A 27,925-nucleotide genomic window follows, 5' to 3' on the forward strand; every position below is an offset into this window, starting at 1 on the left:
TTGATCCTTAAAGAGGAGTTCCACCCAAAAATGTAACTTCCTCTTTACCCACTCCTCTCCCCCTTACATGCCACATTTGGCATGTCATTTTTTTGGGGGGGGAGTGGGGGCTTCAGGAGAAGGGGACTTCCTGTCCCACTTCCTCCTTCCGCCAAGGGGCTGCTAAGGCGATACGTCATATCGCCTTTTGGCAGCCCCTCCCTGTAGGCGATCGCCTGGGACACGTGACAGGTCCCAGGCGATTGCCTGTCCAATCAAAAAGCGCAGCGCCGGGCCGCGCCACGCGCGCATGCGCAGTGCCGCTCGCGCATGCGCAGTGGGTGCCCGGCCGTGATGCCGAAAGCTGTCACGGCCGGGTGCCCACAGTGACAATGAAGACGCCGGCCGGGGAGGGGGGGACAGGAGGGGGGGAGAGGAGCGGACCCCTGGCCGGCACATTGCTGGAACGCTGGAGCAGGTAAGTGTCAGTTTATTAAAAGCCAGCAGCTACACTTTTTGTAGCTGCTATCTTTTAATAAACTTAAAAAATGGGTGGAAAACCCCTTTAACTTCCTGAAGCTTTAAACCTCTTCATGAAAATTGAATTTTTTTGCTACTCAGCACTACACTATTTTAACGGACAATTGCTTAGTCATGCAACGCTGTATACAAATGCAATGTAAATTTAAAAAAATAAATAAAATAGTGCTAAGTTTTGATGGTATTTAATCACCACTGGGTTTTGTATTTTTTTTTTTATTATATAAAAGAGAAAATTTGAAACATAAACCCTTATATTTTCTACTTTCTGAAAAAAAAAAAAAAATGTCTGTATAAATGTAGGGCCAAACGCTGTATACAAATGAAATTTAAAGTTTTTTTTTTTTTTTAAACAAATAGAGCTTTGTTTTGATGGTATTTAATCACCACTGGGCTTTGAATTTATTTTTGTATTATATGAAAGAGAAAAGACTGAAAATTTTAAAAATAAACCCTTATATTGTCTACTTTCTGGAAAAAAAAAATCGAATTTCTTTATAAATGTAGGGCCAAAATTTATTCTGCAACATTTCTTTGGTAAAAAAAAATCCCAATAGTCGTATATTAATTGATTTATGCAAAAGTTAATAGCGTCTATGACATATATACTGGAATTTACGCAGCTATAGATGCTATGCCATAATGGCAGTGATCAGCGACTTATAGTGTGGCTGTGATAGGGTGGTGGACAATCTGGTGCTAACAGACACTATCGAGGAGCGTCACTAATTGATACCGACATTGATAGTGACACTAATACAGTGATCAGAGATAATACTGTACACTGACACTGTACTAACGACACTGACTGCGAAGGGCTTAACATCTAGGGGCAATCAAGGGATTTTAACGGTGTGCCTAACAATGTGTAATGTGTGTTGCTTATACTTTCTGATCTAGCTGTTTTTTCTCCCTGCTTTTCAGGGAGAAGAAACAGCCAAATCAATGTTCCTATGCACATAGACTTCTGTGTGTTTGTACTTATTATTGTCTGAAATCTGCTGCCAAACTTGTGCTATGTTTAACCACAGCACAGGTCAGCAGTGGACCCACACATGCACCACCCCTCTCAGAAAAATAAAATAAAGGTCTGATATGACCCCTCTGACACCTCTAACCCTAGTAGTACACAAAAAGGCAAAATAGGTAACCCTGGGACTTTGAATGAGGTGAGAGAGGTTTAGCCAATGTTCACAGTGAACAATGAGACAAAATCAAATAGTTTCAAGGTGTTATGTAACGGAGCAGCAACAACAATGATTGTGAGTTACCCGGCATAATAGCCAATGTACACAGCACAGATGAAAGTAAATATATAAAGATTTATTACAAATGTTATACAACAATGAGCAACAATAAAACTTGAAAGTTGCTGAGCCAATGGATACACATATACAATAAGAAAATAAAATGTAAACAGGGAAATATGTAGACATAATGCAGACATCATTAATGTACCGCCATAAAACAAGCATCAATAAAGCCCCCTGTGTTTTTCGCGAGACCCTGCTCCCTTCTTCAGGGGCGTATGCATAAATGTTGTATCTGCAATGCAAGTGATAACATCAATAGATGTATGTTATTGATAAATGGGGGCAGGCGGAATAATTGGCAAGAGAGGTCTGAAGCAGAGACCTCATACTTACCGATCGGCTTAAATAGAGCGCCAAACGCTGGATATCAAGATGGCGGCCAAATAGTGCATCCAGCTCGGGAGCTGCACCACCCCCCTAACCCAAAAGGCAGGGGGTAATGTACATGTACTTTGTCCGGCCTGCCTGTGCCACCCACCTGCAGTAAATCTACTGTGGGAGGGTGACAGGTAGTTAGGGGGAGTTACGGTTCTAAAGTAAGGGAGGTAATTTTCCAAAAATGGGATGGTATAAGGAGAAGTCATTTTGACTCTGAAATAATCTAGGGCTACCGGAGTCCATCTAAATATTAATTTAGACATAAGCTGGGCGACACTAGGATTGGAAAGAGTGATGTTTAGAGACACAGATTTATTAGGGTTAATGGTGAGGTCTGAGAATGAAGAAAAATGATTCAAAGTGTAGAATAAGCTTGGTAGCAAAGGCACAGGGATAGTCATCACTAAATCAACTCAGAAAATAATTATTTTGTAATGTTTGTCTGCTAATTAAAGGTACAATTTTTCATGCAATATCTTTGTAATTGTCAGAGGGTATGTTTTTATTTTGTCTGAAACTGTTATATAATTATTATAATTATACAGGATTTATATAGTGACAATAATTTGTGTAGTGCTTTACAAAATAGGAGAGAGTACAGTTACAATACAATTAAATACAAGTGGGCCAATAGGATCCTGCTCATAATCCAAGCTGTCATTGACATTAAAGGGGACATGGGACAATACACGGTATTAGGAACTGGGGTATGTAAACTTTTGATCGGGGTCATTTGGGTAGTTTCTGTTGCGATTTTTAGCAAAGTTCGATATTTAGGGAAGTTAGCTCTTTTGAAATTCAGTGTCTTTATAAGATATAAATTGGGAATCTTAGGAACAAAGTCCATATTGGCCCCATAAAAAATGAGGATGGAAATCTGGTTTCAAAGGATGGGGAGATGGCGAAGGTATTGAATTTATTCTTCTCCTCAGTCTTCACAGAGGAATCGGAGGGGCTTCAGTAACCAAAACTGCAGTGTTTATCCTCATGACACATCACAGGAAGCACCCTCATGGCTAACAGAGGACAGAATTAGACATAGACTTGGAAAACATAATATTAATAAGTCACTGTGACCAGATGGCTTGCACCCGAGGGTCCTTAGGGAACTCAGTCAAATAATTTCCAGACCATTTTACCCTAATCTTACCGACAGTCTAATAATGGGAATGGTACCAGCTGATAGGAGAAAAGCCAATGTAGCACCAATATTTAAAAAAGGGCCAAAATACATCCCTGGGAATTACAGACCAGTTAGCCTAACATCAATAGTATGCAAGATCCTGGAGGGGGTGATAAGGGATTATATACAAGATTTTAGTAAGGAAAATGGTACCATTAGCAGTAATAAGCATGGCTTCATGAAGAATCGTTCTTGCCAAACCAATCTATTAACCTTCTATGAGGCGGTGAGCTGCCATCTAGATAAAGGAAGACCCGTAGACATGGTGTATCTGGATATTGCAAAAGCATTTGACACAGTTCCCCATAAACATTTTACTGTACAAAGTAAGGTCCGTTGGCATGAACCATAGGGTGAGTACATGGATTGAAAACTGGCTACAAGGGCGAGTTCAGAGAGTAGTGATACATGGAGAGTACTCGGAATGGTCTGGTCGGAAACTAGGGTCCCCCAGGGTTCTGTGCTGGGACCAATCCTATTTAATTTGTTCATAAACAAACTGGAGGATGGGATAAACAGTTCAATCTCTGTATTTGCGGACGATACTAAGCTAAACAGGGCAATAACTTAGGATGTGGAAACCTTGCAAGAAGATCTGAACAAATTAATGGGTTGGGCAACTACATGGAAAATGAGGTTTGCTGTGGATATATGTAAAGTAATGCATTTGGGTGGCAACAATATGAATACAATCTACTCGGGGGAGAGCCTCTGGGGGAATCTAGGATGGAAAAGGACCTGGGTGTCCTAGTAGATGACAAGCTCAGCAATGGCATGCAATGCCACGCTGCTTCTAACTAAGCAAACAGAATATTGGCATGCATTAAAAAGGGAATTAACTCAAGAGATAAAGCAATAATTCTCCCACTCTACAAGACTCTGGTCCAGCCTCACTGGAGTATGCTGTGCAGTTCTGGGCACCAGTCCTCAGGAAGGATGTACTGGAAATGGAGCGAGTACAGAGAAGGGCGACAAAGCTAATAAAGGGACTGGAGGATATTAGTTATGAAGAAAGGTTACGAGCACTAAACTTATTCTCTCTGGAGAAGAGACACTTGAGAGGGGATATGATTTAAATTTACAAATCCAATACTGGTGACCCCACAATAAGAATAAAACTTCTTTGCGGAAGGGAGTTTATTAAGACACGTGGCCACTCATTAAGATTAGAAGAAATTAGATTTAACCTTAAACTGAGGAGAGTTTTCTACTGTAAGAGCGGCAAGGATGTGGAATTGCCTTCCACAGGCGGTGGTTTCAGCGGGGAGCAACAATATTTTCAAAAAACTAGATTAGATATGTGCCTGAACGACCACAACATACAGTGATATACAATGTAATACTGACATATAATCACACACATAGGTTGGACTTGATGGACTTGTGTCTTTTTTTTAACCTCACCTACTATGTAACTATGTAAGGACAGGCCTCTTAGACTATGTGAGTTTATGTTTATGGATGCCCACGGTATACTATGACTGGCATTGTTTTTTGGTAAATTCTGGGGTCAGTCTAATGCCTGTCTGGCACTGATGGTAAGGAGAGGCCTCATATGCCACGTACACACAACTGTTTTTCATGTCATGGAAAAAAACAAAGTTTTTCTCGACATGATTCCTCTCAAGCCTGCCTTGTATACACAGGATCGTGAAAAAAAAATGCTTGAGCAAAGCGCCGTGACGTACAACACGTACGACAACACTATAAAGGGGAAGTTTCATTTGAATGGCGCCACCCTTTGGGCTTGATTATGCAAATTTCCCTTCTCATAACTTGCTTCTGAGCATGCGTGTTTTTTTCCCCGTCGTTAAAGCCTACACACGGCCATTTTTCACGCCGAAAAAAAGACGACGTGAAAAACGTCTAGAAAAAATAGAGCAGGTTCGAAATTTTTAATGCCCATTTTTCCCGTCGAGGAAAATGTTCTGGAGCCTGCACGCGATCGTTTTTAATGACCAATTATTTTTTTTTATTTTTCTAGTCATGAAAAACTGTCGTGTGTACGCGGCATTAGACTATGCAAGTTTTTGTTTTATGGGTGCACATGGTATACTGTGGCTGGCATTGTTGTTTGGTACATTTGGAAAGTTTTACTTTTGGAAAGTTCTATAAAGTTGTGGCCTTTCTCTATTTCCAACTTAATCAGCTTCCGTGTCTTTTTGGGGGGGGCAAGGTATTGGTTATTAGTTGGTCATAAATTAGCCTATGCTGCTCAGCAGTCATGAAAAAAATGAGGCAGCACATGCCTTCCCATGTGGCAGCAGATGACTTCTCATGTTTGTGTACTAGGCAATAACAGGGGTAAGTAACCTGAACATAATTTCTCAGTGGTGTCAAATCTATCTCTAAAACACTATGACATATGTGGTGCTATACCTACTTAGCATGGAACTATTTCCACTCTTTTTGATGTAAACTATAATAAATATTGCCCTAGCAACTAAAACAATTAGCAAAACAGTCAGTATTGTTGGTGACTGTACATTTTACAGTGTATATTTTTTTTCCATAAAATATATTATTTTCATCCTAGAGTTTTTGCCTATAAATTACTGGAGGATCCTTAAAATCCCCTCTCAGATACTGGTGAAAAAAATAATAATTGAAGTGAACTTGGGTTTGTATACAGTTCCTTGTTCACAGCAATGTCCTGGGGCTGAACAAAAAAATTGGTCCACACTGTTACCATGGCAGTAACTTAGATATCTAAATTACCAAGACGGTATAACAAAAGTCAACCAATCATTCTTGTTTCACAGCGCTGCTTGAAATGTGTCCCCTACTGGAAAATGGCAAAGGCTTGAGATAAATAAGGCCGTATTTTAGTAACAACTATTATGTACGTGCTGCCTCATAATTTCATTCCCTTTGTCTGTAGTATACAAACACATGAATCAGAAATAATACAATTTTTCTCACCAGTTAGCATTTTTACTGCTACAAAAATTTTGCTCTGAGTCATGGGACTGTCATATTAGAAATGAAATAGAGATATTTTAAGGCTAGTGTTTTGGATCAAAGCTGACTCCCCAGCCTGTGCTGTGCCACAGCGTGAATATTTATGCAACTGTTATTAGTCTAGGCTATATAAAAGGCTTATGACTGAATGAATTGATTGGATGGATTCTTTTTGGGGTATTGAGAAGGTTTTCTCAGCTCCCACTGCATAACCCTATGTTAAACAAAAGGAGAATAAATACTATTATTACTATTATTTGTATATCTGTTTCATTTTATAATGTACACTGCAGTAATATTGTAGTTACTTTATGTTGGTCTAAACAGGTACATTATATTATACTGTATTTTATAAGTATTTTAAGTAAACCTGTCACTTACAGGGATAATTACCTTTTTTTTTTTTTTATATAGTCTTTGCTTACATTTAGTAAAACATGGATGTCGGATGATCACTTTATATAAGTCTTATATAATCAAATCTCAAGTTCTCTCCTATAAAAAATGGTTCCATCCCTTTCCATTTCTTAAGCCTCCCTAAGGGTCTTTCTATAGGATAAGCCATGAAGGACCGAAAGATATGAACAAGGAGTTGGGGCTAAGCTTGACTTAAAAAAATAAACAAAAAAAAATATATATTATAAGATCGGAGTGATTAGACTCAAGTGGTGCATGCGTTTTTCAAGAAGTTGCGAAAGTCCTGAATTGCATTTTTAAGGGCATGGCCGCCCAATTTTATTTAAAGGATTGGAAAATTCATAAAAGACAACAATTTCCCACGCAGTGTTTCCACCATTACTATAACTTGCACAATACTTCAGCCTCGTGGCTTACTCACTTGCCACACGACTGCTTCAGGCCTCAAGCCTAGGCCTTGGGTCAACTCCTCAGACCAACACAAAGGTTTCCTTCCAGTCAGGCTCTCTCATATCTTACTCATGTTCAGCTTCTTTCTGCTCTATCACAGACTACACCTCAGACATGCACCCTCTGACTGCCCCATATAGCCTCTCTGACTCCTAGAGATGATGGGAGTCCTCTTGACTCCTATGCACCGACCTCCTGTCTGTTGGGTGGAGCTCTGAGCTCCAGTTTTGCCAACTCTGTAGAGTTTAGTCTTTTGTATTAGTAAATGTCAACGTGGTGAAGCCTCACTTTGTAAAGAAGCCCCAATCAGGTGCAAGGGTAAGGAACATAAAAATGTTTGGTTACATAGGATTGGATGATGGAAATCAGCAGATCTTTGCCACATTTACTAAGCTCTGGGAAAAATTAGTGCAATGGCACTTGCAAAGTGATCAATCAGGCCTCATACACACGACCGGTTTCCTCGGCAGAATCCATCAAGAAACTTGGTGGGAGAGCTTTTTTGCTGAGGAAACCGGTCGTGTGTACGTTTTTCATCGAGGAAACTGTCGAGGAACTCGACAAGCAAAAAAGAGAGCAAGTTCTCTTTTTCCTCGACGGGAGTCTGAATTTGCTCGTCGTGTTCCTCGTTGGGCTGGTTTTCGACGAAAAACTCGAGCGTGTGTATGCTAAGAAACCCGCGCTTGCTCAGAATAAAGTATGAGACGGGAGTAAAAGTAGCATTTGTAATGGAGATAACACATTTTTCAAGCTGTAACAGACTGAAAAGTGCAAATTGTCTCTTAACAAACTTTTAACTAACACGCAAACACATGAGATTAGCAAAACCAGCCCCAAGAGTTGTGCCAGTGGAATCGAACTTCACCTGCCGTTGTATGTGTTGTACGTCACCGCGTTTGAGAACGATGAGATTTTGTCTTGACAGTGTGTACGCAAAGCAAGCTTGTCAAGTTCCTCGACAAGCCTAACAAGGAACTCAAAGAGGAAAACGATGTGTTTCGCCCGACGAGTTCCTCGGTCATGTGTACGACGCCTCAGTTTGCCTTTGGTAAATTAACCCCATGGTGTCCTAACTAGATACTAGCTGTATAAATATAAGTAATAATTGTCAAAATTCATGGGCACAGCACTAAGTGCTCATTGCATATGCAAAGTCTTTCAGTCTGTTTAGATTGACAGAATACAACAGACCTTCTGGGGCTGATTTATTAAAGCAGTGGAGGTTGTTCACTTTGCTGAGTGAATGTTTACTCAGTAAATAAGCTAAAGCTCTGTTTACTTTGCCTTCCTAATCACATGCATGGGAACAGGGTTGCCAACTTTCAGTAAATTTACCAAAAGTTTGTAAAATCCGTACTTTTTGCATCTGTCCTTGAATGTCCATTGCGGACATATAGGCTGCATGTCTGTAACTGACATTCATGGACAAATGCAACAATTAGGGATTTTACAAACTGTTGGTAAATTTACTGAAAGTTGGCAACCCTGCATGGGATTTTTTTTTTTTTTATAATAATAATTTTTCTAGCTAGTGATCGGATAATTGAAGTGAACATATTTACTAAGCTAACTGAACATTCAGTTTGGTAAGTGAACAGTCTCCATTCCATTATTAAATGAAGCTTTCTATTTGTCTAATTGATCTCATCTCAGAAGTCATTTAGCAGAGTTTCTTAAAAATGTACTCACTGACAATACTATGTTGAAAAGTGGACTGTGAAGGGGAATACAATTTATGTGTTTGTATTTAAAAAAAAGGGACAAGCCGATGGAAAGAAATAAAAGGAGAAATGACAAAAGAAAAAAAAAATATGCTGTATTTGGTGTAGTTGGCTTTTATTCCCTGAAATGACATTGCTTTCAGTGTATCACCTCCTTACTTGTAAGTGTAAGACTCTCCCTCAAGCAATTTAATCACATATTTTACATTTTGAGAATGCATACATGCCTAAGAATGTGTGTTAACCAATTGTAAACAATAGCACCTTCATGTAAATGTCCACAAAAATACAACATATACTGTAACATTGGTTGCTTATGTTATGTTATGTTATGTTGTGCTTAATATAAAATGCTAAATGCAATGCAGAGTATTGTTTACTGGTTGCAATATTTATTAGGGCTGTTACTGATCAAAATTTTTGTGTTCGATTAATCGTTTTTTTTTTTTAATTGATTAATCGACTAATTTCGATTAATTATAAGGCACATACAGATACAACTACTTTTAGCTGATCTCCTTGCAGGCTGATTCCCAGTGCAGCTACCAACCACTGGAAAAAATGGATATCAGGATACAAAAAACACACAAAGGCAGCGCTCGATGGGAATAGCATTAAAACGTTTATAGTCTTCAAGTAGGTAACAAAATAAATATTGCACTGGAGATAAAAATCGATGTAGCTACATAGGGCCGGATTCACAGAGACTTACGCCGACGTATCTACTGATACGCCGTCGTAAGTCCAAATGTGCGCCTTCGTATCTATGCGCTGATTCTCTAAATCAGATACGCCTGAATTGTGGCAAGATACGACCGACGTAAGTCTCCTACGCCGTCGTATCTTGGGTGCATATTTACGCTAGTCGCAAGGGGCGCTTCCGTTGATTTACGCGTTGAATATGTAAATTAACTAGATACGCCGATTGACGAATGAACTTGTGCCCGTCGCAGTAAGCTACGCCGTTTACGTAAGGCGTACGTCTGGCGTAAAGATAAAACACCTCTATAGGTGGCGCAGTCAATGCAAAGGTATGGACGACGGAACGTAAGTCGTACGTGAATGGGGCTGGGCGTAGGTTACGTTCACGTCGTTGCCATTGAGCCGTCGTATCTTAGGGCGTAAATTCGACGTGATTCTGAGCATGCGCGCGCATGCGCCGTTCGTTCGGTGCTTCATTTACATGGGGTCAAGATTAATTTTTATACAACACGCCCACTACCAGCCTACTTTGAATTAGGCGGGCTTACGCCGGCCCATTTACGCTACGCCGCCGTAACTTAGGGAGCAAGTGCTTTGTGAATACTGTACTTGCCTCAATATGTTACGTCGGCGTAGCGCATATGAGATGCGCTACGCCCGCACAGAGATACGCCGCTCTCTGTGGATCTGGCCCATAAAATGTAAAAATGGTGCGAATAATACCAAACGGTAGCAAAATCAGTCATAAAAACATGTAGCTAAGTATGATACTGGTATAAAAATGTGTACAACGATACCACTGCTGAATCAAGATGAGGAGAGGTTAACATCAGTCCGTCGGCATATAGATGTCCCGTGAAGGGAACTATCACAACTCCCAGTGGATGACTGTAGAATCCCAGGTTGATAGAGGGAAGTGATAGAGGGAAGTGTAACAGCCCTTGTGTGTGGCAGATAGTAAGGTCCCGCCGGCATACAGATATGAAGGCACAGCAAAGGAGCCCTTCAGATGGACATGGCAAGCCCCGCCGGTGTCTCCCTGAAGGCCCGGAAGCCAGCGGAGAGGTGAGTACCAATCAAAAAAATTTTGATCGATCAAAAAAAATTTGATCGATTAAAAAGATTTAAGATTAATCGGTGAATTAATAGTTAATTTCCACAGCCCTAATATTTATCAACTCTCAGTATTAAACCCAAAAGCAAACTTGTATTATATTGCAGATTACCATTTCTTAGATGTGATGGCTGCCTTTGTTTTCTTTTTTTTTTTTGGTTTTCTTTCTATTTTCATCTGGTGATCTCACCAGTAGAGCCGGCCATAGATGATTGAATCTAGGTGTTAATTCTGTCGACGAGAACATTTGTCAAAATTTTCATCAGCAGCCTTTTCACAGTGACAAAAACTAAATGAAAAGTACACCAGCATTGTGCATTACAGGCCTCCCGATGAGTCCAAATTCACAACCATCCAGAGCAGAGCACTGTGAGTGTGTACATTACAGACCTCCCCTCAGACCACCTTTCAGAGCACTGTGCAGCATTACAGACCTCCACTTAGACCACCATCTAAGGCACTGTGAAGCATTACCGGCCTTTGCGACCACCATCCAGATCACTATGCAGCATTACAGGCCTTCTCAGACCACCATCCAGAGCACTGTGCATTACTGGCCTCCTCAGACCACCGTCCAAAGCACGGTGCATTACAGGCCTCCTCAGACCACTGTCCAGAGCACTGTGCAGCATTACAGGCCTCCTCAGACCACCGTCCAGAGCACTGTGCAGCATTACAGGCCTCTTCAGACCACCGTCCAAAGCACGGTGCATTACAGGCCTCCTCAGACCACTGTCCAGAGCACTGTGCAGCATTACAGGCCTCCTCAGACCACCGTCCAAAGCACTGTGCAGCATTACAGGCCTCCTCAGACCACCGTCCAAAGCACTGTGCAGCATTACAGGCCTCCTCAGACCACTGTCCAGGGCACTGTGCAGCATTACAGGCCTCCTCAGACCACTGTCCAGGGCACTGTGCAGCATTACAGGCCTCCTCAGACAGACCACCATCCAGAGCACTGTGCAGCATTACAGGCCTTCTCAGACCACCGTCCAGGGCACTGTGCAGCATTGCAGGCCTTCTCAGACCACTGTCCAAAGCACTGTGCATTACAGGCCTCCTCAGACCACTGTCCAGACCACCGTCCAGAGCACTGTACAGCGATACAGGCCTCCTCAGACCACCGTCCAGGGCACTGTGCAGCATTACAGGCCTCCTCAGACCACCGTCCAGGGCACTGTGCAGCATTACAGGCCTCCTCAGACAGGCCACCATCCAGAGCACTGTGCAGCATTACAGGCCTCCTCAGATCATCCAAAGTGGGTAAATCTGTATCTGAGTTTGTTCAAACCTTAATACCATAAATTATAGCATAATAGATTTTTTTACTCCAGGACTATATGAGATTGAAAATTCTATAGAAATGCTTAAAGTGGAGGTCCACCAACCAATCTTTTTAATCCATTCAGACACATACATAATGACAATGTTACACTCACTTTTTTGATGAACTATCTCCCTCAATGTCCGGTTTTGATTGAAAAACTATTTTTTAAAAATTGTGGATGTCCGGTTTCATCTTGCTTGTGGGCATGTGAAGCCCACAAGCATAAACTTCCTGGATGCAGTGAATGCTGAGCTACCAGCATTTACCGCTCATTCCCGCGCATGCTCAGTTCTTATGGCGTGGAGCGCCGTAAACTTCCAGGTTGCCATCACAACAGGCGGCGTCATCAGAAGTTCCCGCCCCGTTGTGATGGCAACAAACAAAAAGAGATTTTGCAGCGGCGATCTGCACTGACTCCTGGGAATACTGACACTTAGCTCCCAGGAGACAGGAGACAGTTCACCGCCGGGGATGAAGAAGATATACGCCCACTTCCGCAGGGGTCAGATACACAGGAAGTAACCAAATAAAGATGGCTAGAATGGTACACACTAAGCAAAAAAAACTTTTTTATTCATTTACACATCTGTTTAATGCGAGGATGCGATTAAGGTGAAGTTAATAATTTGTGTGGACCTCCGCTTTAAATAATGCATTACAATTTAACTAAAAACATTACATTTTATTTGACTAAAATGATTTTATTCAAAAAAAAATGTACTGGAGATTTTAGTTGACTAAAGTACAGCTAAAACAATTGCAGATGACCAAAGTAGGACTAAATCTAAAATGGCATTTTAGTCAAAAGACCATAATTAAAACTACATCAAAATATGATGCCAAAATTAACACTGAACTGAGTGGATTCAGCAGGGACTGGCCCATCTATGGGCAAGCTAGTTTAACTGAATTCAATCAATTGTGGAAGTGGTCATTGTGTTCTGCCTGCTTGGCTTGCCTAGTGTGTTATTTTTCAAAAGAAGAAGCTTTCTTGCAGATCTGCAGTTAGAGGGATGAAACAAACCATTTACCACTGACAGGGGTGCTTACAATAATTAGCTTCATTTCTTTACTGTATGTAAAACCTTTATCCCAAAAGGAAAAAAAATCTTTCCGTACCTGCTTAAAAAGTGTGAGCTGCAGTTTGGCTTAAATTTGTTAGTGTATTTAAATCTACCAGTACTTCTAACACTCCCCTCCTCACAAGATTAATAGTGCTGATGTCCAAAGGTGCCCCTGTGCTCCTTCATCCAGAGTGGGGGCACTGTTATACAGTAGGTGTGTTACTGGCCAGATCATCTGGTGAAAACAGAGGGAAAAAGACAAAAAACAAACAAAACAAATGCAGTCACCACATCTAATGACTGGTAAGCTGCAATATATAAAATTTTTGGTTTTGGGTTTAATACTGCATTAAATTACATCAAGTACAACAGATATGGATAAATGTGTGTAATACCTATGCTCCCTTAACCACTAGATGACCAGACGCCGCAGTTATACTGCGGCAGGTTGACTAACCTGGGCAAATCGCCGTAGGTATACTCCAGCCACTTTAAGACCACTGGGGGCGCGCACGGCGTAAATAGACAGATCTCCGTTCTGTCAGGGGTGAGGAAAGCGATCTGTTGTTGATCCTAGTATGAACAGCGATCAGTCTCCTCCTTCAGGCAGTCCCATCCCCCCACAGTTAGAATTACTTCCTAGGACACACATTTAACCCGGTGATCGCCCCCTAGTGTTAACCCCTTCCCTGCCAGTGACATTTATACAGTAATCAGTGGCTATTTTTAGCACTGATCACTGTATGGTCAATGGTCGCAATAGTCGCAAAAAAGTGTCAAAGATGTCCGATCTATTCGCCGCAATGTCGCAGTCCCAATAAAAACCGCAGCTCACTGCCATTACTAGTAAAAAAACTAATGAACTTGCCATAAATCTATGCCCTATTTTGTAGACGCTGTAACTATTGCGCAAACCAATCAATATATGCTTTTTGCATTTTTGTTTACCAAAAATATGTAGAAGAATACATATCAGCCTAAATTGAGGAAGAATTTTTTTTTGGGGGGGGGGGGGGATATTTATTATAGCAAAAAGTAAAAAATGTTTTTTTTATTTTTTTCAAAATTGTCACTCTTTTTTTGTTTATGGCGCAAAAAATAAAAACCACAGAAGTGATCAAATACCATCAAAATAAAGCTCTATTTATGGGGGGAAAAGGGACATCAATTTTGTTTGGATACAACTTTGCACAACGTGCAATTGTCAGTTAACGCAACGCAGTGCCGTATCACAAAAAACGGTCTGGTCATTAAGGGGGCAAATCCTTCAGGGGCTCAAGTGGTTAACTGCCATCTGAATGGCTATATGAATTCATTAACAGAGCATCCTTACTGGCCATTTGAGTAAGTCCCATTGGACAGCAGAATAATGGTTGGCAGGGCTTAATAATGAAGTCAGGAAAAGTCAAGTCCCATAACAAGGGGAAGACAAAATTAAAGTGGTTGTAAACCTCGTCATGAAATCTGAACAAAGCACACAGGGCCGATCCTAGGGTCACAGGCGCCTGGGTGCAGAAATATTGCTGGCGCCCCCACATGGGCGTGGTCATCTTACTAACTCCTCCCCTTTACACATTTTTCTATGGCTACGACTCAAACACAGAGATGCTCCCCTAAGAAGTCTTCATTAGTGTCCCCCATCGGAGTCCCCCCAGCAGGTATCCCCCATCAGAGCCCCCCACAGCAGGTTTCCCCCATCAGAGCCCCCCACAGCAGGTGTCCTCCATCAGAGCCCCCCAGCAGGTGTCCCTCATCAGAGCCCCCCACAGCAGTTGTCCCCCATCAGAGTCCCCCCCAGCAGGTGTCCCCCATCAGAGTTCCCACAGCAGGTGTCCCCCATCAGAGCCCCCCACAGCAGGTGTCCCCCATCAGAGCCCCCCACAGCAGGTGTCCCCCATCAGAGCCCCCCACAGCAGGTGTCCCCCATCAGAGTCCCCCCACAGCAGGTGCCCCCCATCAGAGCCGCCCCACAGCAGGTGTCCCCCATCAGAGCCTGCCACATCAGGTGTCCCCCATCAGAGCCCCCCTCATCATGTGCGCTCATAGATCAGTACCTGTCCAATAGATCCCTGTAGCTCGGGCACGCTGGGAGCAAAAGCACATTACAGGGGCGGGGCAAACGTGGCATCTTTGGTTACTAGGAGGGTGGAATTCGGAAATCATTTCTGGGAGTGCACGGGATGATTGGCAGCAGCTCCGGCCAACCCAGAAGCCTCTCATCATACCGCCTATGGGAGAAGAGCCGAGACACGCAGAGGGGGCGGGGCAGACAGGAGACTGCTCCATGCTCACCGGACAGAATTAATTAGTGGAGCCTAGTACAGGAACGTGTTTCGGTACTAGGCTCCACTGCGGTACCCTACCCAGATTCTGGGGACAGCAGGAGGTAAGCGCTCTTGTCAGTTGCCAGCAGAGAGAGCAAGCGGGATGGGGAACCACAGCACCCGCTACATGCGCTCCGCCTCCGGACACAGACAAGGAGGAGGGAGGTGAGCACTTTGGAGCTTCGGAGCCCCCACCTCTGCAGCGCCTGGGTGCGGAGCACCCCGTGCACCCTGTCTAGGATCGGCCCTGAAAGCACATATATTTGTAGTGTTTACTTGTCTATCTCCAAAGCTCTAAGTATCATTTCTCCCTGGTGCATCATTCCTCTGTTATTAGCATGATTCACCTTTCCCAACACATAAGATACATTTGTGATGGGGAGGGAGCTTGGTACACAGCTTGTCTATTCAGGACACAGCTCTGTATCCTTCCTACAGTCATGTGCCTTATGTGGAGGGGGTGTGTCCCTTTCCTCCAATCAGCTCTGTCACAGTGTATAAGAGCTCTAAATGCAGCTCTCCACCCCTCCTTAATTGTGCACTTTTGAAGGGATGTAGAGATACAGACGAACAAGTGCGACTTATATAGGAGAATTTGTTGCATCTCTGTGTATCACGCGAGGCTATTCACTTCCCTGGGTATCTGAGAGGGTTTACAACCACTTTAACTACTTAACCTCCCTGGCGGTATGATTCTTTCAGATTTTTGGTGCTGAAAGCGGTACCATTGTTTTGCATGGAAATTTGGCGTTTTATATTGTAGGCCTGTAATTCTTAGGAATAACTCACTTAAATCGGTCAAAACAAGAGTCTAGTAGACATCCTGGGTATGATAAAGTTTAAAACACAAAATCATAAATTATAATTGTAGCGCTACCCCCTCAGGAGCCGCTGGTTAGATTGGAACGGCATGATTATGTTACCTCTGTGATGTGTCTAGGGATGATGATGATGATGAGATGCAATAACGGAATGTCCAAACAGCAGGGTGTCGTTTTCTGTGCTTTTATTTCTTGCCCAACATGGCAAACGGTTAACTCAAGGTAGATAGAGAAAGGTTGGTGAAAGGAGAATTTGCAGATTCAGGCGATTGCACTGGAGACGCTAGATTGTGTAGATCTGAGTTCCTAAAACCAGAACCTACCATAGGTGGCCTGAGAAAACCTTGTTATCTCTCAGAAAGAAATTGATTCTCTGGTTATGCTCAGGGAAGTATGGGCTGACAAGATTAGCAGACCGCCTCAGGAGTACGATTAGGATAAACAGATTAAAAATGATAGTAAGTATGAGCTATACTATCCCTGTGACAGTATTGCAAAGTGCGGCACACTCGAATAACTGCACAAAATTGTAATAAGGTCCACCTACACATGTGAGCTAATTGTTACCACGATCTCTTAATTGTAATGCATATTAACCCCTTCCATACAGGACATTTTCACCCCTTCCTGCCCAGACCATTATTAGTTTTCAGCGCTGTTGCACTTTGAATGACAATTGCGCGGTCATGCAACACTGTACCCAAGTTAAATCTTTATGTTTTTTCCCCCCACAAATAGAGCTTTCATTTGGTGTTATTTGATCATCTCTGCTGTTTTGTGCTATAAACAAAAGGAGAGCGACAATTTAAAAAAAAAAAAAACACAATATTTTTTTTTATTTTTTATTTAATAAATATCACAATTTAAAAAAAAATAGTTTTTTTTCCTCAGTTTAGACCGATACGTATTCTTCTACATATTTTTGATAAAAAAGTCTCAATTATCTTATATTGATTGTTTTGCGCAAAAGTTATAGTGTCTACAAAATAGGTGATAGATTTATGGCATTTTTATTTTATAATTTTTTTAGTAGTAATGGCGGCGATCTGCGATTTTTTTATTGTGACCGTGACATTGCGGCAGACACATCGGACACTTTTTGGGACCATTCACATTTATACAGCGATTAGTGCTATAAATATGCACAGATTACTGTGTAAATGTGACTGGCAGGGAAGGGGTTAACGCTAGGGGGCGCTGAAGGGGTTAAAATGTTCCCTAAAGTGTGTTCTAACTGTAGGGGGGAGGGGACTTACAAGGGGAGGAGACCGATGTGTGTTCCTCTGTACTGGGAACACAGCATCGGTCTCCTCACACCCAGATCCACACTCCTTCCGTGATCACCGGCAATCGCGGGTGCCCAGCGGCAATCGCTCCCTAGATCGCCGGGAACAAAGGACGTCATATGACGTCCACCCGGATCGAGGGAGGGTTCCTGCCGGCGTCATTTTACAATGACATGGTAAGGAAGAGGTTAAAGTAGTATATTTTTGTATTATCATAAAAACATACTAATGACGATATCTTACTGACTTACGAAGAGCATGCAACAAAATATAAGCTTTCAGTTATCAGTAACTTTTTTAGGCTAAAGAAAATAGCAGCTTGATAAATATTCAAAGAACCTTATAAACCAGTACGTTCAGGGAGCACTGCATGCACTGAGATTTACATAATCCAAGCTCTCTGGAAAACTGCCGAAATAAAAGGGCTTTGAAAATAAAATAACGTAGAAGATTTCCTCTTATTTATAATCATCAAATGGAAATTGAATATATTTAGGGATATCCTCAATAACCCCAGACATTTAAGGGACTCTTCCACAAAGCAAAGCACTTGTGTCATTAGGCTGTAATGAAAGAAGCCACCCCTAATGTGTCTGAGAGAATAGTCACTTTGCTTCGTAAATTGGGTTAATCTGTTTTTACTTTGAGCTTCGGTCAGAGCCTAAGCATTCAGGTAGTTTGCTTTGTAACTTATTACAATGAATGCCTTAAAGTATATCTAAACCAAATTGTTTTGTAGATTTGGACAGAGTAGGGAATAATTGAATTCCCTGTCAGTTTTTTGCTGTCTTTTTTGATCACCCAAAAGTGTTCAAAATTGTATATAATTTGAAAAATCCATTATATGTATCAGTGAAATAAGGTAAGATTTTTTTTTGAAAAAAATAGATTTAAACAAGTGAAAGGAAATAATTTAAGGGCCCTTTCACACGGGACAAGCGGAGGTTCACGGGGTGGATCATACCGGATCCGTCCCGTGTGAAAGGGCCCGTATATTATTTCCTTTCACTTGTTTAAATCAATTTTTTTCATAAATTTTTTTCTTACCTTATTTCGCTGATACATATAATGGATTTTTCAAATTATATACAGCTGATCCCCGCTGAGCCGGCGGATGACAGGGCGGTCCCCGCACACTGTGCAGGGACCGCCCTGTCTTTTCTGCGCTCTCCCCTATAGAGGACAGAAAACTGGGGTTGGGACTTTAAATGAGGCGTATGAAAAACACACGCCTCCATCCCTATTGGATCCAAAAAAAAGGGGGGGGGGTTTGAGACTTTAAATGAGATGCGTTTTTAAACAAACAGTAGTATAAGTAAAATATATGGAGGGATCGGATCCGATCTGCAGACAGAAGGAAAAATAGGGTTTTCCTCCGTCTGTAGAATCGGAGGATTGCGGAACCGGATGAGATCGGGTGTCAGTGGATGTTCATCCCCTGGCACCCGCTATCTCATAGGGATCAATGTTTGTCCCTTTTTCATCCATACACGGATGGATGAAAAAGCGGACATACGGTCCACATGTGTGAAAGGGGCCTAAAGATTAATTTACATGTTTAAAGAAAAATACATAAACAGATAATAACAGTTGCAAATATATTAAACAAATTACATTAGGCTATTTAACTTTGATTTAACCCTAATGGAGCTACGTAGATGCCCAGTTTAAATAATCACTTTGGTTTCCTCTCTGCACGTCAACTCAATGTGGTTGATTTTCTAAATAAGCAGATACCTGTAATTTGCACTTGCCAACGTGAATATTTCCCACCTTACAAGTTTGAATTTACTGTTATATATTGGTAATGTTTAAAGATTTTCCAATGGTTTGTCACAGACTATTGCCTTTTGTTTGCGAGAAATCATCAAATCCAATGTTAAATTGGATGTTAAATCCAATGTTAAATACAGCTAACTAAACTATAAAGTTCTTTGTTTCTTAATCTAATACCTCAGCTAATATTATTCCCAATAATATATACATGAAAGAGAGCAATTTAGGATGGCAAATCCATTGAAATTCCTACCTCTACAAAGTTTTAAAATATATTTTTGAAAGTATTAGGGAGTTTGCCCATTTACTGTATTTATTGGCGACGTTAACACTCACTTTTTTACCCTGAAAATAGAGGGTAAACTGTGCCTGCGTGTTATTCGCAGGGGGCTGTGGAAAGTTTTTTTCCTAAAACTTCCCTCTTAAAGTTAGGGTGCGTGTTATACGCCAATAAATACGGTAAATTACAATGAGGAAAATGTATATAAAAGGTTATATAGTGGATGTATTTCCAAAACCTTTAAGTGACCCTGCTAGGAAAATAAAAAGGTGTCCAACATTCTCTTTTCAGTCCACTCTACTACTGTAATTGCTGTTGCATTAAAGAGGGGTTTTCCTTGAAGAATTAAAAAAAAACTCCCAAGAGTGTGGATCTCCTACCCCCCCCCCCCTATTGTGCTCAGGAGCTGCTCCTTCCTATCTCCATGTCACTACAGGACACAGTAGTGATGTGGAAATCAACAGGAGAATACACTGAGCGCAGCAGGGTTTCAAGACCTCAACACCCCTGAAAGTATCAGTTTCTGAACATACTTTACAGGAAGTGGTAAGTATTAACTTTCATCTTTTTCTTTTTACATTTTTAGTCTGTCAAACATACTGTTTTCTGCGAGGATACTGCATATTACTAATAATATCCTTCAAACAACAAATAGATAACTAAATTTTAGGGAATTTTTTTATTTTTTAGAGGGAATGCAAACAAAACTAATATTAATGTTATGTGTGCAATAATTAGAACTTGCCTATAGTGTACTGTCTTAATGCTAAAATACCTTTCATTAAATAAATTGAGTAATTGTGAAGGCTATATACTGTAGAGTCCCATTTTTTTTCACTTTCTAAATAAAATAATGGCCCACCCGGTTGTTGGAGAACACCTAGTTAAATCACTTTTTTTAAGTGTTTAAATAATTTTTTTTACACTTGGGCAAAAATAAAAAAATCCTCCTTGATCATTCCCCTTATTTTGGTTTTATTTCCCAAGGTATACCATCTAAGATCAATCCAATTGACTTCATTACATGAAACTGAATTCAATTCATCTTACCGTTTTTCAGCTTTATGACTAAAATCTCCCAATCTTGTACAATTACTCTTCCTGTAAACAGTTTTGTTCAGATATAAGCCAATCGAATATAAAAAAACGATTGACCTTTTCTTTTTTTTATTATAATTTGATTAGACTTGAGTTCTTCTCTCTGGATAAAGTCACATCTAAAATGTTCAAAGATGTTCTACTGTGTAACTACAAAGTTGAGACATGAGGTTGGGAAAATGATGGACCAAATTTGAGGAAAACAAAAATGTTTCTACTTCTATTAGATTTTCACCTGGAAAATTATTTGGCTAAGGCAAGGCATTATAGGAAAAAGATTATGGGATTCAGAAGGTTTAATTAACAGATGCACTATAGCAGCCCTCAAATTTTTCACTCGTATGGCTATTGGCGAGCGTGGGGCTGCCTCAGAGTGGGGGGGTAAGCACCGCTGACACAGTCTCCCAGCCAGGGAAATAGAGAGGAGAGGAAAAGGCAAGCTGTCCGTATCAGCAGAGAGCGGGATTGCCCTCTGTAATAGCTTTCATTAGAACTTCCCGTGTTCCCAGGGCTCACCATCACATTCTCCACCTCTTGGCCCGCCTTCAATAGACAGAGCGTGGGTCCAATGCAGGACATGTGATGTCATCAAAGGCGTTGGGCACACAGGAAATTCAAATAAAAGCTATTACAGCAGGCAATCCTGCTCTCTGGTGATCCGAATGGCTTGCCTCTTCCTCTGCACAGGTGAGGCTGCATTGGGCACTGGTCATGCTGCATTGGGCACAGGCAGGCCACAATGTATTGGACACAGGTGAGGCTGCATTGGGCACAGGTGAGGCTGCATTGTGCACAGACAGGCCATGATGTATTGGACACAGGTCATGCTGCATTGGGCACAGGTGAGGCTGCATTGAGCACAGGTCACGCTGTATTGGGCACAGATGAGGCTGTATTGGGCACAGGTGAGGCTGTATTGGGAACAGGTCATGCTGTATTAGGCACAGGTAAGGCTGCATTGGGCACAGGTCACTCTGTATTGGGCACAGATGAGGCTGTATTTTGGAACAGGTGAGGCTGTATTGGGCACAGGTCATACTGTATTAGGCACAGTTTAGGCTGCATTGGGCACAGGTCATGCTGTATTAGGCACAGGTGAGGCTGTATTGGGCACAGGTCATTAAGACATAAAAAAAATGCAATACTGACAATACTTGCAATGCCTTTACATTTCTCAGTAGGTGACTAAACTTCAATGTTGTTCCCCATAAGGGCTTCAAAAGCAAGTGAAACATTATACTAACCCTAAGTTTCGTCTTTCACATTTCTCAGAAACCGTTCTTTAATTTTTCATAATTGTTCATTGAAAATGAGTAAATAGCAGTTTGATTTGCTTTTACCTAGGATTTATTCCACATTTGTATTGCTTAAAGCTGAACTCTCTGCTCCAGGCCCACCCCCTCCTTGTTCCCCCCTTTTTATAAACACATTTTCAAACAAACCTGATTTATTTTTATTAGGAGGTAAGTAAAACCTTAGACAGAGGGGTGGACATGGTATATTTGGATTTTGCAAAAGTGTTCCCCACACACGACTATCGTGCTAGGTAAAGTCTACAGGCTTAGAAAGATCACATTTTAAATGGATAGAAAGCTGGCTAAAAAACAAATTCAGAAAGTCGTGATTAATGATTCTTATGCTGCATGGTCTAAGATTATCAGTGGTGTACCCCAAGTGTTAGGATGCTTCTGGATCCTATAAACTCTAATGCTATCTATCACCTTATTATTATTAATCTTACCTTATTATTATTTCCGGCACTGCTCCGTTCGCCACACCCAGATTCTGTGCAGGAAACAGTGTATACAAACGTGACCCAACACAGATGATTAGATCTACACACTGTTCGATTTATTGGTCCTGGTACAGCATATTTTTAGTATACGTTCAAAATATAGCCCACCAATGGGATATTACCAATCCAAGCCATGGCAAACACCTCCCCAGTGTACATACAGTTTATTCATAGCATGTCTTGCCTGTCAAGGACAAAACTAAACCAAGACTTATGTTCTATAGAAACATCTCTCTTACTTCTAACTTCCATGCAACAATATATTTAAAGGAGTAATAACCCAAAACAATATATATTAGGGGGGCTCTAAACCACCTCTTTCAACAAGGTTCAGTGTTGGGACCCTTACTTTTTAATATCTTTATAAATTATATAGAGTCTGGGATTAAAAGTATCATTTCTGTCTTTGCAGATGACACTAAGCTATGCAGTGGAATAACATCTTTACAGGATGTCTCCAATTTACAAGCTGATCTCAATAAACTAATTGGCAAATGAGGTTTAATGTTGATAAATGTAAAGTTGTGCACTTGGGGGCTAAGAATATGCAAGCATCATACATACTAGAGGGAGTACAATTAGGGGAACCAATGGTGGAGAAGCATCTGGGCATTTAAGTAGCTCAATAATGGCATGCAATGCAAAGCTGAGGTTTCCAAATGATGAAAGTCCTTTCTTGTATTATGAGAGGTATGGACTCCATAGAGCAAGATATAATTTTCCCCCTGTACAAATCATTAGTAAGACCTCACCTGGAATATGCAGTTCAGTTTTGAGCACCAGTTCTCATAAAGGATATCAGGGAAATATAGAAAGTGCAGAGAAGGGCAACCAAACTGATAAGAGGCTAAATAAGTACATAAGTACATTCACTTTAAAGTCATCACAGAGCATAAGGGGGCACTCTTTACATCTAGATGGAAAAAAGATTTAATCTCCAAATACGGAAAAGTTTCTTTTCAGTAAGAGCTGTGAAAATGTGGAATAGACTCCCTCCAGAGGTTTCTCTGGCCAGCTCAGTAGATTGTGTTAAAAAAGGCCTGAAATCTTTCCTAAATGTACATAATATAACTGGGTACTGCTATTTATAGGTAAAGTTGATCCAGGGAAAATCCAATTGCCTCTCGGGAGATCAGGAAGGAATTTTTTTCCCTGCTGCAACAAATTGAAGTATGCTTTGATGTGATTTTTCGCCTTCTTCTGGATCAACTGTGGGTAAAGGATTGTGTATATGGGATTGTATGATAGCTCCCCACCCTTATCAAAGGTGTGGGGGGCTATGACCAGAATTTAGAATTAAACAACATGTCTAAAAGTGTGTAATACTTCTGAAAAATGCAGTTTATTCAAGCTTGATATATTCCTTACATTTTGAATACAATAATGCTTTAAAGGACATAAAAATATATTATTTAGTTGATGTTGTTGTTGCACTAGAAGACCAAGATACTAAGAATTGGCAGCAGAGCTTCTGCTGCTGAAGTGTTACCTCTGGATAATGAGATGCAAGCACTGTTAAAGACTTTTGCAATTGTAATTCACAGTATGTTATAAACTGACATTTTTTGAAATGATTCATTTAGGCAATGTCATGTTTCTTCAACATTAATAAATCAACTTGAGTTCAAGTAATGTTAGTTTTGATTATATTTACACATGAAACTAAATTAGATTAATTTAAAAGAATTTCCCTTAGAGACACTTTGCTATTAAAAATAAATTGCTGGTCAATAATAAAGCCATTAATATCTAACTAATAGATATAAACATGTATGATGCCAGCATCACTCAGGCCCTTTAATTAAACCAGGGCTAACTATAGTTTTATGAGTTTTTATCAGTTTAATTAGGAAAAGATTGAATTTGTACGGGGAGCAGGTATGAAGGACAGGAAATGGGAGCATTTCAAAATTACATCATAAAAATTTATTTTTTGTTGAATGCATCACCAAGTTTGTTGTAAACTTTGTGTGGACCCCCACCACTTTCTCCATTAATTAAGCTCTGTATGAATACATTTTTCAGGTTCACTACATGAACTTTGAAAGGAAAGTGATAATAAATTCACTGTCAAAATCTAAACCTGAGTGAATAAAATGTGATGTATTAAAAGTATGATTTACCCAAAACTAGTATTTCAGGTGTGGCTGGACCCTAGAGGGCTGAAACACCATTTGACTTCATATATGTGCAGAGAATAAATCTTCCCATCTGACTTTCTGTCTCTCTTTATTAAACACCTTAACCTTCTTGTGGAATTCTCTCTCTCATCTATGATTAATAATTAACCACTACCCCACCGCGCCATAGCGAAAATACTGCTACAGCGCGGTGGAGTTATTCCGGGACGACGTCCCTGGGACGTCCTCCCAGAATCCTTCACTCGCGCGCCCCCTGGGGCGCGCTCCCGTAATCATCTGTGAGCGCCGGGTCTAGAAGACCCGGCACATCACAGATCGCGGTAAATCGCCGCTGATAGCGGCGGTTTACCCCGTGATCGCTCCGTCAAATGACGGAGCGATCACTTGTAAACAAACCAGCGTCATTTCATGACGCCGGTTCCTCCCTCTCCTCTCTGTACTGATCGGTACAGTGTGAGAGGAGAGGGGAGAGAGCGGCAGCAGCAGCAGCTGCTGTGGCTGGATCTGTGACAAATGCAGTCACAGATCCAGCCATCCATCCCTCCCTGTGCAATACTCTGCAATTAACCCCTCATACTCTGCAATACCCCCATACCCCCCATACTCTGCAATTAACCACCCATACTCTGCAATTAACCCCCATACTCTGCAATTAACCCCCATACTCTGCATTTAACCCCCAATACTCTGCATTTAACCCCCATACTCTGCAATTAACCCCCCATACTCTGCAATTAACCCCCCATACTCTGCAATAACCCCCCCATACTCTGCAATAACCCCCCATACTCTGCAATAACCCCCCCATACTCTGCAATAACCCCCCCCATACTCCGCAATACCCCCAATACTCCGCAATACCTGCTAATATGACAGAAACGAGATTTTTTTTTTTTTTTTTTACAGAATTTTCAGTGTTTTTTCTTTTATAGCGCAAAAAATAAAAATCGCAGAGGTGATCAAATACCACCAAAAGAAAGCTCTATTTGTGGGAAAAAAAGGACAACAATTTCAGATGGGCACAATGTTGTATGACTGAGTAATTGTCATTCAAATTGTGAGAGCACCGAAAGCTGAAAATTGGTCTGGTGAGGAAGGGGGTTTAAGTGCCCAGTGGTCAAGAGGTTAAGGACACTACCACTACTCATTGGCATATGGGTGGACCCTGGAATACAGGGTAAAAATGTTGCTGCTGCAGGCTGCAAAATATATAAGGTGCCTTACTTTTTTTAGCTAGAAATATCCCTTTCGGGTGAATTTACTCTACAACCTATGGCTAATCTGCTTCAATATCACGCTGCAAATGGTAGCCCATGTATATACCATATTCTATATTCACTAGATAAACCTAGTACCTTCTATAGCTTTATAGCTAAGAGTGATTTGACAAGATATGCATGGGCAAAGATCCTTAAAACCTTTATAATATTTGTACAGAGAAAATGTATGTCCACCAACGATGAAGAAACAATAAATCCAGCCTTGGGAACACACATTTTACGATAAGATGAATTAGGTCACCATAACACCAGGGGTCATTGTTAATATTCCTGGTCTGTCACTCCTAAATGTTTTCTTGCTAATCTTTTAGTGTCTCTCATATATAAAGTACTTTTCAAATGTATTTTCATGCAAGTTCTTGTACGTACTTTCTAGTCCAACAACTAACTGACTTTCTTTGTTTTTTTATTTTTTTATTTATTTAATTACATTTTTATAATTTAATTTTGTTTAAGTGTTTATTAAACTTGGCTAAACAAATTAGATAATAAAAATGTATTCACTTAAAGAACACCTGTTACAAACTTTGGCAAGGTTACATTTAGAGAAACATTCAAATCGCATGTTAACCACTTAAGGACCGCCTAAAGCCGATATACGTCGGCAGAATGGCACGGCTGGGCACAATCACGTACCTGTACACGATTGTTATATGCCCAGCCGTGGGTCACGGGCGCGCGCCCATGGCTCGTGCCCGCGACCCGTTCCCAAGCTTCGTGACTGTGGGACCCGCGGACCCGATCGCCGCCGGAGTTCCTCGATCAGTCCCCGGAGCTGAAGAAAGGGGAGAGGTGTGTGTAAACACACCTTCCCTGTTCTTCGTTGTGGCGCTGGCATTGATCGTCTGTTCCCTGATATAGGGAAAGGCGATCAATGACGTCACACGTCCAGCCCGCCCCCTACAGTTAGAAACACATATGAGGTCACACTTAACCCCTTCAGCGCCCCCTAGTGGTTAACTCCCAAACTGTAATTTTCACAGTAAACAATGCATTTTTTGCTGTGAAAATGACAATGGTCACAAAAATGTGTCAAAATTGTCCGATGTGTCCGCCATAATGTCGCAGTCACGAAAAAAATCGCTGATCGCCGCCATTAGTAGTAAAATTTTTTTTTTTTATAAAAATGCAATAAAACTATCCCCTATTTTGTAAACGCTATAAATTTTGCGCAAACCAATCCATAAACGCTTATTGGGATTTTTTTTTACCAAAAATAGGTAGAAGAATACGTATCGACCTAAACAGAGAAAAAAAATAGTTTTTTTATATATTTTATAGCAAAAAGTAAAAAATATTGCATATTTTTGTTTATAGCACAAAAAATAAAAACCGCAAAGGTGATCAAATACCAACAAAAGAAAGCTCTATTTGTGGGGAAAAAAGAATGCCAATTTTGTTCGGAAGCCACGTCGCACGACCGTGCAATTGTCAGTTAAAGCGACGCAGTGCCGAATCGCAAAAAGGGGCCTGGTCCTTTACCTGCATTTTGGTCTGGGTCTTAAGTGGTTAAAGTATACAGAAATATACACAGCTGAAGTTTAATGCAAATGTCAACTTTTCCTGTAAAAGTTGAGCGCAACCGTCCATATTATTAAAGTAGTCTTGGTAGCTGGGAGGAAAGAGGCAAGTTCAACTTTTACAGGTAAATTTGAGATTTGCAAACTTCAGCCTCCATATCTCGGAATTTATTGATCACTTTGACATTTTATATCGCCCTTCGTATTCTGAATGTTTTAAGTAATGTGCATTCCTCACCTGTCATATCTTCACTGTACACAACAGCAGGTCCTCGTTGTTGTGCTGTTTACTGCTCTTGGCAGACTTAAGTCTATGAATACAAAATACGATTTGTGACCACTGTGTTGTCAGTACATTACAGGGTAATGCTATTAGCATTGATTTGACATTATTTCATGACATATTCACGGTGTTCATTATAACATATTGCATAATACAAGTATATTAATCTTCA

This window comes from Rana temporaria, chromosome 3, assembly GCF_905171775.1.
Source record: "Rana temporaria chromosome 3, aRanTem1.1, whole genome shotgun sequence".
NCBI classification, from domain to species: Eukaryota; Metazoa; Chordata; class Amphibia; order Anura; family Ranidae; genus Rana; species Rana temporaria.